At 41.5% G+C, this 9,400-nt stretch overlaps 2 pseudogenes across 1 annotated transcript; both read right to left on the bottom strand.

Moving 5' to 3' along the window:
• Window positions 1-98: 98 nt before the first annotated feature.
• Window positions 99-2,848, bottom strand: LOC125214131 (myb family transcription factor PHL7-like; annotated as a pseudogene). Its single transcript, XR_016137161.1, has 7 exons — window positions 2,692-2,848; window positions 2,052-2,245; window positions 1,529-1,605; window positions 1,410-1,452; window positions 1,228-1,285; window positions 944-1,013; window positions 99-668 (listed from the first exon to the last, which is right to left on the bottom strand). The product of XR_016137161.1 is annotated as a myb family transcription factor PHL7-like (transcript).
• Window positions 2,849-4,073: 1,225 nt separating this feature from the next.
• Window positions 4,074-5,626, bottom strand: LOC125209605 (putative cellulose synthase A catalytic subunit 1 [UDP-forming] pseudogene; annotated as a pseudogene).
• Between the last annotated feature and the right edge of the window lie 3,774 nt (window positions 5,627-9,400).

Genomic DNA, 9,400 nt, shown 5'->3' on the forward strand with positions numbered 1-9,400 from the left:
TTATATCGCTAGTTCATTTGTTTTGATATCTAAAATGTTAAAACTACTGTATAATATCTGATGAAATAAAATAGCATATCTAAAATGACAGAAAGACAAGATTGAACTATCGCATTCATTCATCTGAACTAGACATACAACAAGGTGACAAAAGAAACATGCATCAGAATGGATTAATTGTCTCTATTGGTGACCCTAGTTTTTGCCTGCAATGGATAACCCGGATAAATGATCCGACTATTCTCTTGCCAAGAAATTAGAATCTTGCTCCTGATAAGGAGGGCTCGAGCTCGAGTCCAGCACTGAGTGGCTCAGAACCATTTCTTGTCAGTGCTCCCACGTTGCTTTTTCTCTGGTCTCTCGCTTGGGCTGGGAAGAGGTGAAGACACATGACAATTAGAATCAGGTGTCCGTGGCTCATTATGAGAGGAGGACTCGTCGACCGAAATGCTCTTGACTGGATTACATACTTTGGAAAGCTTGTCAGCAAACGGGGGCTCAGAAGTTGCAGCAGGGGTCCCTGGGTCAGTTTTGTTCTCAGAGTCGGGGAAAATTCCCTCCAAGGCAGGTGCTTCTGGGAGAGCTCCACTTAGGCGTTGTTGTTCTTCAATAATCTTTTTTAAATACTTTCCTTGAGCTTCTATCCGCAACTGCAGCTGCCTCTGCACCTGTAAGGTTCTCTAACAGTCATATATCGCATAGACACTAAAAGAAACAAGCATCTTTCGCAAAATTCATTGCTCCACCTGTCCCCCAAATTAGTAAAATAACAATACCATGCATCTTAGTTCATTAGCTAAGAAGACTTCTCTTTCAATTTGTTTTCCATGATGAAGTGTGAAATGAACATAAGTCACACAACAGGTCAGGAGCGTGATGTACATAGATAGCATCTATATGGAGCATATACGAAGAAAAAATCTACGAAAAAATAACAGTGTACCTCCAATTGCTCATGCAATCGCTTTTGTACCTCCATCTGCAGCTTCAGTGCTTCAGTTATTTGCATTCCCCTGCAACGAAAAAAAAAGTTCCTTTAGTGAACTGTCATAATATATTCACCATTAAGGAAGATACATCAATCAATAAGAATGACGGAGACTACAAAATTGAAATATACTACTATAAGGAAATACCAGAAAAGGGTAAAAAGGATATCAAATGAATAGTTTCCAAGTTATTTTAATGAGAAACTATAAAAATGTCCTAATTGTTTGATGCACTTACGATGAACTATCTAAGCCAGAAAACATGTCTCCAGAGTCTTTCTTTTCAGCTTTTGTTCCTTCGAAAGCATAGCATATATGAGTAAATATATTAGTTGACAACAACAATAACTTCTGCAAAAAAACCAAGGTATTATAGTTACTACCTGCGCATATAAACAATACAGTCAAGAAAATACCTACCATCAGAGGAAGAATCTGGAAGATAGTTGGCAAGCCGGTATTTCTGTGGGAGATTTTAGATTAGTGCTACACACTACACTGATGAACAACACTAGAGAGGGATCTGATGGTGTGCATACCTGTAAATGACTTTTTACATGGTAAATTGTTAGTCCTTGAACCCCCATAACTCTAAGAACGCCTTTAGGAGTAGCCCCTGAAACCAGTAGCAAAATATCAGAAGACGATTTCATCCAAACGGCTATAAGGGTGTCGGAGTAAGACTCTCCATTTAGGCCATCCCTTTAAAATATAAAGATGTTCAGCAATTTGGGATTTCTAACAAAGTCTGTTTTAGGGTGCGAGAAATAAAATTTACATACATGGCCAGTGAAAGTCACACGATAGTGCAATTTCTTACAGGTTTACAGCATATTATGATGTATGGAAACTCTTCTTACCCTCAACTATTACATGCCAAATTAAACTCTCTCCAGATTGATGGAACAATGTATCTCCAGCTAAGCTAGCAACAATTTTTGGCTTCTTCTTATGCTCTTTTAATTGGGATACTGATTTGTTAATCTTTTCCTATTGTTACTAATCCATACTATTTCAGTCCCAATAGTAACTGCAAATGTGGCTTGATCCAGAAACACTTACTATCTGGTCCACCGAGTTGTGCGACAGCATCAACAAACTGCTCATGAAGCTCATGGGTCCAACGAAGCCGGTGCTTTGACGCCAAATTGGCATTGCTGGTCACATTGTTACCTCCACCCATAGAATCCATCATGCCCGTACAGCAGTCTAGCAGCTTATTTTGAATTACTGCATCTCCCCGACCTAAATTTGACCTAGAAAAAATACGAGCCAATAAACCCCCAAATTAGCATGAAAAATACTAGTCAGCCACACACTAGAGCATGAGAATCCCTACACTAGAGCATGAAAATCCCTTATTCGTAGCTCAAATCTCAAAACATGCACTAAAAATAGTTCTTATCATCGTTATTATGAGCATACTGCTATGTTTAACATAGTTAATATGCAATCTATAGATTAAAGAGAAAAAAATCATATTGCTTCAATTAAAATAGTGTCGAAATGACAAAAGCACAGCTTCAATGTTGCAACCTCCAACAAATTAACCAGAATTTAGCATATAGCATCAGAAATCAGCATTCAGAAAAAAATTAAGAGTTGACCAAAAACATGGAACCCACAAAAAACAAAAATAGTTCCAGATAATCGGGCTTAAGTTTCCACATCAAAATTTAAGAAATAGAGAGAAAATTCTCACACAGATCTGCAGAATTCCACGGCGCAGCAACGAATCAGTGGGGTGGGCAATACTGCATAAAGCAGCGATGAGCTAAGAGAGATATTGGCTTTGGCTCTGACACCAGGAAATTTTTTGACTGGACTTGCTATTTTTATCAGTTTTTGGCGAATATTAGTGTGTGAGTACTTATTTACTTCATATAGTAATAACAAAATTTGTGAAATTTTTGAATAAATATGTGCACGCCTGTACATAAATTTCTTCTGGCAAGATAATTTCTAAATAAGTATTGAAACACATGAAATTCGAAAAGAAATTGTAATTAAAACAAATGCGTATAAAGAATTAATTTATAAACACAATTTATTAGAATAAAGAAGTAAATATAAAGACTAAATTAATAAATTGAAATGAGAAATAAACTACTGTTGACCTCAATGTTTATTTATTTAATTTTAGTTGTGATTGTAATTGTTGGTGTATTGCTATCTGCCTATCTCTATCTTTTTACTGAGATGATGGCTGCTATAATTTTTGAAAACTTTGTAACGGGGAGATTATGAACCTTCTATTTTACTAATATATTTTACTCTAATACTTTGTTAATGTGAAGACTATAAACTTTCTATGTTATTATTTTATTTTAAGGCGAGACTTATTTTCTATTAACAAACTTCAATTATTTTTTTTTCTTTTTCACTTTACTTCATAATCAACAACTATCTCTTCTAAGTTTCATATTTGACCGGCCAATTGTGGAGACCTTGTGGCAGATGAATGGTGAAGCTAGAATTTGATAAGAAATGACTAAGCAATTTTTTCTAAAAGCTTGACGTCGAGTAAATGCACTTCAAACTCGTAGGCACTAGCAAACTTGACGTCGAGTTGAGGACTGAGCAAAACAATGTTAAAATGCAAGCTAAGATGCTACATTACAATTATATAAGTGACCGAGAATAAAGAAATACTTTGAGTTATCATGTGATATCCATCCGTACCTCATACCTTTTCTTGACACAAGTCGAGGATGTGAAGAATCATAAAATTAAATCACCATTTAAAACAACCATTATGCTAATGGTAGTTTAAAAAATGGCAAACAAAAATATGAAATATAAAATTAAAAATTAATTATATAAAAGTAACTATCTTGTTTTTGGATTAATCTAGCCTCCAAATATGGGCATAATGACTTAATAATGCAATTGATGTAGCAAAGTGGTAGGTATGTAACCAATGGTGATGTCTTTTCTAGTTTCATGTTTTCTTTCTCCTCAAAATGATACAAATACAATACAACTTAGCTTTCTCCCTAAGATGACGGCGTTTCTAGTTTCATGTCTTCTTTCTTTATATACAACTAACCATACATTCAAGAAATGCAGCCTCTTAATTCTACCTTAGCAATTGAAACCACACTGGCCTTGCACAGCCCTCTTCGAGGCGTCCGACGTGTGGGGGTTAATGCGGACCAATAACAACGACACGATGGAGGCAAGGAGGACTGACCAGACAATGATGATGGTCGGGGTGCAATTCTGTCGTCCGAGGAGACCCATGAGGAAGGGGTACAAGTGGAAGATCACCCAGATGGCGAAGAAGAGCTTCCCAAAGAGCGGGTCCCACGACTGGTACCCCAATTGATGGCTTACGAGACATTGGCCACAATCTCGACGATGTTGAACATGAGGACCGTGGTCAGGGGGGATGAGGAGGGTCGTCCACTTGAACACGTAAAGCTCCGTGAAGTAGTCGTCCTCGTTGAACGCCTTCAACGTGACCGACATGACCGTGAAGTTGGTGTCGATCCCGGCCAGCACCTTTAGAAGACCTTAGAAGACGACGAAAAAATACGCGGATGTCCTGTCGGTCATCCAAAACTGCTTGTTCCTCCACCAGTCCTCGATGCTGAATCTGCTCCACCTCATCTCGAGTATGCCCATGGTGAAAATCGAGATGAAGAGGAGAATAAACCACATGCTAGCGAAGTTGCTTATCTACACAAGGATATCAATTCGGAGTTAGATATTGGATATTCATCCCCACGAGATGAGAATACCGATCATAATTGTGTTCATTAATAACCTCGAGAATGATAGATTTGTTTGTAAGATGACATATAGAAAGAAGAAAACAGTAAGCGAACAACTGAATCTAAGTGAGTGGAAACGACGGTGTTAACATAGGTGAGCCTCTCCAAGAGCTGCAGTTTTCCATTGTGGTCGTACTATATATAGGAAATACCTGCTAAGCATAATCTTAATGGAGCCCAGAGCCCAACGAGGCACCTGGTTGAGACGAGCAGAAGGATTGATAAATGTTGGGCGAGGAGGCATGCAGTAGATGGAAATCCATCTGTGAGCATGCATCTTAAACCCGGTCAAAATATCTTCTATTACGAAACCATAGATACGCCCGTTCTGATTAAGAGATAAATATTTATCAAGAACTCATCTTTCAGTAGATAGCATAAAGACACGTCTTGCTGTTAGATCCGTTCAATGCTATACCACACCAATGTCATCTTATTTCAGTAAGGCTTAGAAATATGCAGACTGACATTGCAACCTTTCACCATAGGTAGTTTAAGCCTATTTAGTTTGTGAAATTCTTCTTTTTCTTTGTTCATAACTGACCGTGTTACCTTAAAGTGGACGTCGTCCATAACCGGTCTACTAAAACAAAGACTTAGACTTTGTTAAGTTTCTTATACATTTAAATATGTAATCTAACAACCATTAAATGTAAAGCATAACAACATTATAACAAAAATAATCTGTTTTATTCGTTGGAAAATAAAATAAGAGTTTTTACACTATTCAATCATTTGAAAGATGATTTCTAGCATACAAACTCTAACATGCACCTCACCAAGAGTGAACTCCACGCAATGCAGAGCTTCCAAATAGTGCTTAGGCAAGTGGTCAACACCATCTTCTCGTGGAAACACCATAGCAATGTCAATTTGAAAAATATTAGGGTTGTTAATGTGTTGGAGCATCAAATCCATGTAGCTATTAGGTTGCAACATAGTGATAAACGAGAATTTGTTTTTACCATCGTTCAGGAGCACCAGTCTACATATCCCTGTAGCTACTCAAACTTCCCATGGAAATACCGGAACAATGCCATCTTGAAAAAATTGGAGTTGTTGAAGTGTTTGAGCATCAAATCAGTGTAGTATTTATATCGCCACAAAGTGATAAGTTAAAAAGAAATTTGATTTCCCATCATGACTACGTGATGATGAATGCATATCAGTCCAAATGAACCAAGATGACGATTGATGTGCGAAGTAGTTTCATCATAACTTTGCATGTAGCATACAAGAAGACAAGCTCCCCTCAATATCCTCGCAACCACTTCATCATCACCGATGCGTTCTAGAGGTCTGGCATAGAAACTATGGATTTCGGCTATCCGGTTGAGAATCTGCCCCAAACTTCCGTCTTTGTGACTGTGTGGTTAGAATTGAAAATTTTGAAATTATAGAGTTTGAAGGAGTTGTCCCGCCATCGGTTGGAGCTGCGGGAAATATGGGATGAGGTTAAACAATAACATTATTTTTCATGCTTGTATTTAACCGGTGGAATGAGATGTTAGTGATGTGGGGTGAGAAGATGTGATGAAGACGTTGAAGATGCGAATTAAACTCTTTAGTGTGAGGGAATTGGACAAAATCCAAAAGTTGACTTTTATCACTTGCTAGTTGTCTTGTCTTCCTTCATTTACTTTTTATGCCGATTTGGGTTGATCTATTTGAAATGTGTTTGTTGAAATACTATCCCAGTCTCACAATAGGAGTCGCATTGGTGTGGGCACAAGTTTTAAGAAATATAAAGAAAAGTGGGTTGAATAAGGTAGTGGACTATGGGTCCCACTTACATATATTAGTTTTAGAATAAAATGTGATTAAAATAAGTTGATGGAAGTTTGGCCTATTTACCATCTATGGTAAAAGTAAAATGTGACTCTTATTATGGGACAGACCGAAATGACAAAATGTAACTGTTATTGTGGAAAGGAGGTAGTACCTATTTAATTCCTTAGACCATGTGCAAGAGATTTGGAGTTGAGATATCAAACTTGTTGTTCGACTTGTTTTATTTGAGATATTATTAACTCGTTGGTACTAAACCCTAAACCCTCATCTTTAAAAAAAAAAAAAAATTAACTCCAATATGAAGGAGGAAATTACAAATAAACTCCTAAGGAAGGAGAAAATTACAACTGATGTCAAGAGGGCTTGAACTCGGCACCTCATACATTGATGTCTAAGCTCATTGCCGCTAGGACAAAGGCTCTGGACCACCGGAACAATATCATCTTGAAAAATATTGGGTTGCTGAAGTATTGGAGCAACAAATCTGTGAAGTTATTAGGTCGCAACAAAGTAATAAGCCAAAGGGTAATTTGATTTCACTTCCGTTGAGGTGCAGCAGTCCACAGATCTATGTCGCTACTCAATCTTCCCATGTAAACATTGGAGCAATGCCATCTTGAAAAATATTGACTTGTTAAAGTATTGGAGCAGCAAATCCGTGCAGCTATTAGGTCGCAACAAAGTAACAAGCCAAAAGGAAATTTGATTTCCCATCATGACTATATCACGATGCATGCAAACTAGTCCAAACAAACCAAGCTGGCAAAAAAAGGACACTTCCACGAATCTATACATATATAAAGCCACAGTTTTGGCTGGCCCACTTTTCCCCTCCAACTTTAATAAAATTTGGATTTATCATATTAGATAACTTTTTGACTCATATTTTATCTAAATATATTACATGCTCTCATTGTTTTGGCACATGTAAAACAATTTTAGGTTATTAAAAGACATTTGAAAGATGTGTAAATGTGCAAAACCATTCTTAAGGGTGTCTCCAATGGCGCCCTTCCCACTCGCCCGTCGGCGACGTCCGACCGGACGGGCGCCATTGTGGGCGGGAAGGGCGCCCACGCCCGTCCCGAGTGACCCTGTGATGGCCTCGCCCCTCCCGTCGATGGGCGAGTGGGACGGGCGCCACTGTGGCGAAGGTCGCCCGTCCCACTCGGACGTCCGACATTTCAATTTTTTTTTTAATTAATAAATAATAAACTCTATAAATAGGGCTCCCCCAAATTCATTTCATTCACCCCACTTGTGTTAACAAGTTTCTCTCTCTCTACACATTTCATTTCTACTACAATGGAGTACAACAGAAACTCCCCCACCACGAGCGGAGGGAACACACCCTCGATTCCCATCGGCGCGGAGGGAAATTTTGCGGGGATGAATCCCCAGATGGCGGGGATGGGCGGTATGCCGACGATGACTCCCCAAATGTTCTACAATATATACACGTGGATGAGTCAAATGGGTCAGATGATGCCGGGGGCAGCGGGTATGCCGACAAATATGTCGGGGATGGGTGGGACTGCGGGGATGGGCGGTATGCCGCCAAATATGGCGGGGATGGGTGTGACTATGCCAGGGGCAGCGGGCATGGGCGGTATGCCGCCAAATATGGCGGGGGTGGGAGGGATGGTGCCCGGGGCAGTGGGGATGGGCGGTACGCCGCCAAATATGTCGGTGAGTGGGTCGATGCAGCACAGGAGCCCGAGGACGCCTGGGGAATCTGTCTATCGGCCATATATAGATTTGTTGGCCGATGACTCCCCTTCTTCTGTTCCAGAGACTCAGTACGCCGGCATCGAGACTTTCTCTTTTGAGGATCTGGGGCTATCGCCGATCCGTGAGACTCCCCAGGAGGAGGCGGGGCCTGTAAGGGGCAGGAGAAAAAGCAAGGCCACGGCCAGGAGCGCGGGTAGGGGCAAGGGCAAAGTCCCGAGCTCTTCCTCACACACGGGGATGGGAGGGGAGGAGGGTGTGGATGAGACTGAGCGGAGGACGATCTGGACCGTGTGGGAAAATGCCGCGCTTGTGAAGGCATGGGTCGGTGTTGTAGAGGATCCCTACACCAGAGCGAACCAGTATGTTGAACGAATGTGGCATCGCATCAGTGCCGCCTACTACGCCAACAAACCGCCTGGGGCGAAGCCTCGCATCCCCGAGATATGCCGGAAACAGTGGCTCCGATTGAGGCCTAAGCTCAGTCGTTTTGCCGCAATCTACCAAAACAACATGCGCATGGTAAGCAACGGCATGTCTGAGGATGATGTGCGGAGACAATCCTTAGCCCAGTACCCCAGCAAAGACTCGGGGATCAAAGAGTTTGACCAGTGGGAGGCCTTTCTCGTGGTCAAGGATTCGCAAAAATTTGCTGTGGGTGTCGAATCGGGCTGGAAGTGGACGAAGATCAACTCTTCCGGTGAGTACAGCAGCAGTGCTAGTTCGCACGAGCTCCCCGAAGCCGAGGAAGTGGCCCCGCTACCACGAACGGACACTCGCCGTCGTCGTCGCCCGATGGGGCAACAGGTTGCGCAGCGGATGGCGAGGGGAAGCGGCAGCGGCAGCGGGTCCTACGAGGTCGAATCGGAGGTCCCCGCCGGAGAAGATGACGACAGCCTCGCCCGCGCGCAGCAAACGAAGACCCTGATGCAGATCACTTTGAAGTGGTATAACACGCACGATCCAGTCTTGAGAAGGCTGTGCAAGGAGATGGTCGACCGATGTCGGCGCGATTTAGGGATGCCACCCATTGATGATGATGGCGTCGAGATCGGGGGCGGGGACGTCGGAGGTGGCAGCGGCACGGGCGACGGGGACGAGGACGAGGAGGAGGAG

Source organism: Salvia hispanica, chromosome 3 (assembly GCF_029641045.1).
Source record: "Salvia hispanica isolate PSC_SH4W2 chromosome 3, Shi_PSC_v1, whole genome shotgun sequence".
NCBI lineage: Eukaryota > Viridiplantae > Streptophyta > Magnoliopsida > Lamiales > Lamiaceae > Salvia > Salvia hispanica.